The sequence below is a fragment of the Mya arenaria genome, chromosome 6 (assembly GCF_026914265.1).
Source record: "Mya arenaria isolate MELC-2E11 chromosome 6, ASM2691426v1".
NCBI lineage: Eukaryota > Metazoa > Mollusca > Bivalvia > Myida > Myidae > Mya > Mya arenaria.
In genome coordinates this window covers 44,417,045-44,424,610 of record NC_069127.1, presented here as the reverse complement: position 1 = coordinate 44,424,610, position 7,566 = coordinate 44,417,045, and the positions used below count along the sequence as shown (strand labels likewise).

General features: G+C 33.5%; 1 long non-coding RNA gene across 1 annotated transcript; it reads left to right on the top strand.

The window, feature by feature from the left end:
* The first annotated feature begins 1,103 nt into the window (after nt 1-1,103).
* LOC128236462 (uncharacterized) lies at nt 1,104-6,924 on the top strand. The gene is made up of 5 exons (XR_008261364.1): nt 1,104-1,356; nt 3,139-3,221; nt 3,612-3,733; nt 4,040-4,152; nt 6,757-6,924. It is a non-coding gene; the product is annotated as an uncharacterized LOC128236462 (long non-coding RNA).
* The last annotated feature ends 642 nt before the right edge of the window (nt 6,925-7,566 follow it).

The following is a 7,566-nucleotide window of genomic DNA, read 5'->3' as shown; positions in this document are numbered from 1 at the left end:
ACCGAAGACCGAGTTGTTCATGAGTTTGAAGAAGTTCTTCTCGAAAGCAGTCTTGGCTTGTTGTCGCATTTTGGTGTTGAACTCAACGTAGGGTTTCATGAAAGCCTCTTGTTGGAACTCTAATACTTTATGTATTTTTTTTCAATTTTAGACCGAGTTGGAGATACAGTTGCAGGTTGCGATAGTAAAGTACATAATTCTGTTTGTTTTCTTAAGTGGTGAGTAATTTTTCCACCTTTGCTCTGGGTGGAAGTTCCTCACTGTTGTGTAAATGTTTCAACACATGTTGAGCATAAGGAGATAATTTTTCATTGGGTGTGAATTTACGTTCCGGAGCTAATGGGTAGTCGTTATGACTGTCATGTAAATGTTTTGGATATTCTAGATCTACTTCTAGAATATACCCCTTAGATCCATCCTCTGGTTCAAAAGTATCAATTTCTTCCTTCTGTAAAAACTTAAAGAATGTTACTAACTCGGAAACTCAATAGTAAATGAACTAGTTTGTCAAATGTTTTGGTGGGAAAATATTCCACCAAAATGTGAATTTGGCGGGAAAAAAGTTCGCCAAACATTTGAATTTTAAACATTTGAATTTCAAATACTATTTCAATTTGTTAATTATCTTTGTTTTTCCCCTTCTGTTTTGTTTTGACTTTATTTCTTTGAGATTCTCATTTTTTTCTTATTTTTTTCTTATTTTTTTAGGTTTTTCAAAAAACTTGTTTAAACGTTTCACGACTAGTCTTTTCTGTAAATTTCCGTCATTTTGAATTGATTTTTTCTGTAACTTCCCGCCATTTTGAGTCAACCTTTTCTGTGAATTCTTACCATTTTGTTGTAATACCATGTTATTGTTTTTAAAAGGTTGACTGTTTTGTAAACTTCCATCACATTTAGAGAGTAAGTATTCATACTTTGATTTAGGAATTAACACTAATTCTTGAGCCATGATTCACTGGGTTTAATTAACGCTAAAAACTGTTTGAAATATTTTAACAGAATGGCTTTCCTCCTTTTTTGAGAGTCAGTCTTTTGGATATTACTTTACGTATGACATGTCTATATCGTTTCAAGTTCTTTTTATCCTTTTTTGGAATGACAAGATTTCCCCTGATAGCATTGTAAATCACCTCTATAAGTGCAGCCAATTGAGATTTTGTTAAGTTTTTTATCAACATTTTTTGTTGTTTTTCATTGGTGTTGATCATAAATTTTAAAAAATGTCTCTCCTTCTGTAGTTTATCTTCCATTTTTCTCCTTTTCAGGTAGAAATACAATGGGGGTTTGATGTGGAAAGATGTCTGTACGAAGTTTATATAACGGGTTAGAATGTGGACTTACATCCACCAGAAGGTAACTATATTTCTTGTTTGTGGCTTTTCTATAGGCATCCATAAAATAATGCGTTTCACCGGGAAACATTTGTTTGGCTAATGCTTGAATTTGTAATTTATCTCTCTGATTGTTAAACAACACAAAATAATGACTGTTTAGACTAATAGTTCGAAAATATTTTCCTCCTGTAAATAAATTTTGCACTACGAAAAAGACTGAAAAATTATGGTGATGACTATAAATGGTGAATAAGTTGACAATATCTACACTTTGTGAAGCTTTTTGTGCTAAATCATCAATCACTAATATTTTGAAGTCAGTTTCCATAGTCCACATGTCCATATCGTCTTTAGTTGGTAAACCTTCAAAAAATTCAATATTTTCCACATGTTCTTTCATATCATCAAATAAGGATTGATAGGTAGAATAACAATATATAATCTTTTTCGGAATCATGGTAAACATAGAGTTTGCATTTTTAAACAACTCAAATAGAAAGGTTGACTTTCCACTTCCACTTGTTCCTGCCACAATACAAGTGGCAGGGCATTCAAATTTAATTAATGCATCCAACATGATCTACACTTGTTGATAACAGAGAACACAATAAATAGAATACAAACAAAAAACATTTAAATACACTACTTTATTAGTGATCTACATGTTTGGTTTTTGAAACAACCATTTTGCGAACAATATGGAAACATATTTCTAACGAAGTTATATACAAGTAAATCATTACAGTCATAATCATTGAAAAAACTATGTACAATGTCATAAAAAGATACACCATTTGTTCGTTGTAGTAAGAAAAACAAACAATACATGCCACAAACATCACTGTAATTACTTTGTAGCTGTCTCGAATTTGTGATAACAGTTGAAAAATAAGAAGCATATTTCAGAAAATAAGTGTTAAAATAGTCAATTGGTTTCCCATAACTGTCAAAATAATCGATAGTGGTTGAATTTGGGAAGTAAAATGTACACCAATGTCTTCCTTCCATGAAATGATTGTCTGTATTGGCAATAAAACCACATGGAAATACCAAGTCGTTTGGTAGTTGATCAGCCGCAAACACCCCCAAAATTGTTTTTTGCAACATTGGATCACAGTCTATACAACACTGAAGCTGTGATGTATTCATTCTGTTATTATGTCTCTCTGAGCGTTAATTTGAAAAAAATCCAGGAGAACTATTATACACAATACAGCTTGTTGCGGTAGATAAAGCCGTTCCAAATTGAACCTCTAATCGCACATTTCCTGTTTTTATTAGAGATAGAAATGCTTCATCAGAAAACTTTGGCTCTAATTGAAATTTAAAAATACAGGATGTGCGTGCAAAGTCTTCTCTGTTTATATCAAGTCCAGCATCTTTATTCCACATTCCATTTGTTAGAAACATATTTGCGTATACTCTCATAAAACTTTCTCCATTTAAATTATTAAAATTTGTTTTTAGTGGATTACCCCACACTGGAACCCCATCAGCATAAAGGCAAATACTCCTAATGTCACAGTTTAGGAAATGAAATGGATTTGATTTATAATCTCCCGAAATTGCTGCTGATCTAACAAAGGCTACGACAATTGTATTTGGTTTTTGTCCTTGAAATAAGTTATCCCACGTAAACACCGTACTTCCTGCAGCAATGGTTTGTAACCGACATTCAAGTCTATCAAATGGATACTTTGCTGTGTTGATCTTTAACATCTCAGAGTGAGCAACAATGAGAGCTGGATTGACTCTAACTTTTTTTACTAAAAGATAACTATCTGTAATGTTGACTTTATAGCTTGGGGATGTCTCGCCAGAACTTAGACAGAATGCTGGAGAACTACGATACAACTTCACATTAACATCCACTTGGTTTAACAGGTACCGTTTAATAGTAAATAAACTGTGATATATAGGCCCTTGCAACTCTAAAGTTTTTGATTCTGTTATATATTTTGCCCGTAAAAACAATCCATTGTTTGCTCCACTAGGATCACAGTCTTCTGGGTGATCATTGTCATCTTTTATGAATAGTTGAGAAGACAATTGAGAAAATGAAGCATCTTTTCCATTACATAGTAAAGTATTAAACATGGCTATATATGGATTGTAATTAGATGATATAACCGCCTTGTTTTGTAGAGTCACTTCTATAATTGAAAATAATGCCTGCAAGAACAAATTCACAGGTCCCACCTTCTCACCCGATTTTAAGTTAGATCCATCTGGATTAGTTACTTTTAGTTTCACACATAACTGTGTATCTTTCAGATCGAGATAGTCCATCGAATTCTGACCACTGATTTGAAACTCAATGGGAGTATCATCCGACACTTGGGATATTGGACGAATCTCTTGATAATGGACATCATTCACCGCAACTTGTGTAGGAGGTAAGTCAAATAGTAGTAATTCATTCGGAACACCTTCAGAAAATCCGTCTTTTGTGAAATAAGACATTTTATGAACCATGCTTTTACACCTTTTCTTGATTTTTGATTGTTTTTTACAGGTTTATTTTCAGTTTTTTTTTTATCTTTTCTTGTAGACTTCTGTCCTTTTTTCGGTTTAGTTTGTTTACTCCTGTTTCTGAACTGTTTTTTTCTCGCGCTGTTTACACGATGTGTTACTTCTGAAGGTTTGGATAATTTATGAACAAGGGTTGACATTTCTGAAGTATTTAAACCATCTCGTTTCAGCTCACTTTTCGCCTGGTTTACTGTCTGTTCCGATGGGGAAACTGTGCTGATTGTCATACCATTACTTCCCATCTTCGACTTTTGTGGAATGGCAAATCCCCTCCCAACTTGAGGTTTGTTATTTTTGAAATAGTCTATCCACATTTGTGGGTACGGTACATACAACTTAGATTGATTCATATTTGGGGTAAAATGGATATCGCTTAAAATGAAGTGTGAGATGCACTGGTGAACTTACGAATGAAGCATACTCGTTTTCCACAGTTTTTATACTGAAATCAATCTCTTGGAATTCTGATCGGTTTAAGGGTAAATAAAAAGGAGATTCTAACACATAATTCCAACCATTTTCTTCGTTTTTCTCTATTCTTCTCAATAAGGGACGTTCACCTCCGTCAACAACGCTTTCTTTGCAAACGTTTGAGTAAATAAATAAGGTATTATCTACAGTTTTTCTTCTTGCTTTAGGATCAGTTTTTGTACTTATTTCACACAAAGCAACCTTCCAGTAACCATTAAAAGATAGAGGTAATTTTAACTGCACTTTGAAGTTATAGGGTTTGTTCTCGGTGAAGATGTGATTACTTTCATTGTCTCTCACAAACACATAACGTTCCATTATTATTGTTCTTGAACTTGATCTGCATCAATCCAGCTATCAAATGATTTTGGAAATCCTTCCCATCGAACAAAATACTCTAATTTCCCTTTGACTTTTCTCTTTTTTAAAACTTTATCAACATACCAAAGACTGTCTGCATCTTTATCAACAGGAATTATTTCATTTTGATTCACATAACCTGATATTGGTTCTTTATTCAAGTCTATGATCTTATACAATGGAAAACCTTGTTTGAAAATCTTGCTCTTTATTTTAAAAACTTCTGTAGTATATTGTTGTTGATAAGCTCTTCTAAAGGGATGTTTTGTGTAACTTAATCTAACCAAATCACCAATTTTATATTTAAAGCGAGGAGGCGTTTTGGGGAATTTTTTAGGTTTTAGATACATTTTACTCCAAAGTTGTGTCTCGTTTTTCTTTGTAACATCACTTGGTGCTAATCCATCCAAACTCCGATGAAGGGAATTATTGTAACTATTTACAGTATCTTGAAGGTGATCTATATATCTATAATTTCGCTGATATCTTAACATTCTAAATATCATACCACGAAGGGTACGAATGACTCGCTCTGCATAGTTTGCTTTAGCGGTGCTTTGTGTATTAAACAAGTAAACTCTCTTCTTTTGCATAAACGCTTTTAATTCACGATTGATAAATTCAGAACCTCGGTCCGTTCTTAACTTTTTAAACTTATGAACACTAAGAATATCCTTGATTGCTAACAATACCGTGTTAGATTTTTTATTAACTAAGGGTCGAACGGATTATATCTATAACAATGAGTAGGTATTTAACTCCATCATTGTATTTAGCAATGTTATCAACTGCCATTAAATCCATATCACCCTGATCGTTCATACCCGCCACTTCAACACGTGGTCTTTATATGTATGTCTCGCCTGACGTTGAATGGCATACGAATCTTGATTGTTGAGCCATTTCTGTATGAAATAAGTAGTAAATACTCTTGGATAGTTTTGGTTTAATATCCTGTGTAACTTTTTTGCACCCAAAAAGCTGCCTGCGTTTTTAGAATCGAAATAATATTGTGATAGGATATGTTCCTTCTGCGTTTTATCCATGATTAAACATGATCATCGTTGTTAGTAGTTTATATTATGGGACACATGGGTTGTTAATTAAACTAAAGCAAGGAAATGAAAACATGTATAGATATAAATACATTTATTTGAAACTAAACATGTATAAAATAAGTCAGCATATGATCATACAAGCATATACATACAATGACATGCATGTACATAAAGTGAATTAAATATTTATTTGAAACATGCAAAAAAGGAAATTCGTGAAGTAATAAATATAACAAATCATTTTACGCCACACAATGCCAGAGTTCTTAATTTCTCATGAATTCTTTTTTTGAAGAAAAATGCAGTAAAACACATACAACATTGCATAATATGTCCATTTTGTTGTGTTGTAAATATTCTTTTGCTCAACGTGATGGACGAAACAGTCGATCTTCAATGCGATTGATTGTCAACACCATTCTTTTCATTTTTTCACACCACCGCTCGGTTTTCATTATCTGCAGATAGTCATTGCTCTCTAGCAAATGTTTGTGTAAATCAATCGTTTCAGAGGAAATGTTTGAAATGCGCACAATTTCTTCCCAACTTTGTAGTATATTTTTTTCATTAACTGCGTTTAGCATGTCACTAAAGTAACGTTCTATTTTATACTCATCATCATCAGGGTCTGTATCCATGATACAATCGTGATCTTTTTGAGATGGGAGATCCATCTGGCAACCATAGCAAAGTTGTCTAGTCACCATACCCATAACCTCACACAGTGCCTTCGCATATACAAAGTCAAAGTATGAATTCATTAGCGCGACACTTGTAGAAACTGGAGTATAAATCTCTGTAGTGTCCATAACATTCGTTTTGGAGTCACAATGTTCATTTTCATAAATATCTTGAGATAGTTCACTGCAATCCATGTTAAGTTTTTCTGCTGCGATATGATCACACCAAATGTCGATGAAACACTGAATGTTTGTGCTGTGTTGTATGTCTTTTATAGTTACATATGGTAACGGAAAAATTCAAATTTGAATTTTCAGATCATCCGGGGATATCGCCATATTGAAAACCCGCCAGAGGTTCGGTCCACGTCCATGGTGCTCGGGATGAGTCATTGGAGGACGAAGATCGGGTGTCCTTATGCTGCCATGAAATGTCGTTTTTATGATGTCCAATTATGTTCAAAAATAAACAACTTGGAGAATGTGTTTTATGTTCTAACAACGACTCGTCTCCTTTCTGCCACTGATGTAATCGCAAACCGCAAGAAAAACACTCTACTGTGTCATTTCTGCCAGTATAATAAAATCCTGCTGAAGATAATTGGAACTTGTTTGGTTCTATTTGAGGTGGCCACATGTCGAACGTTTTAAGTCTGTCTTGAAAGAATAGCATGCTTGGAGAACTATATTCAAACTCTAATAGTTTTGAAGTTGTCATTTCGACTGTCCGTGTAAGAATGAAGCCAATAACTGAACACTTTCCTTCATATCACAGAGAGTTTCAAAAATATCAAATGGTAATTGAAAACTTTGGTGACCCTTTTTAAATATTATTTTAATGCGTCGCTGTCTCTCTTTCACAACTATGACAAATTTGTTACCAAGTGTGCATGTAATTTCCCTTCTTATTGGTGACCAAGAGACATTTTCAAAACCAAAACCTCTCAAATATGTCTGCAACTCGTTAGAAAAACATATCTGAGCTTGAGCCATTTTTTGTATTTTTTAAACACTTTAGACAACTGTTAAAGCACAGACTTACAATATCCAATTTGTTCGGTTTGTTATATACCACTATTGACAATCCAAAAAAAAAAAAAAATGTCTTGGACGTTGATTATTCTCGTA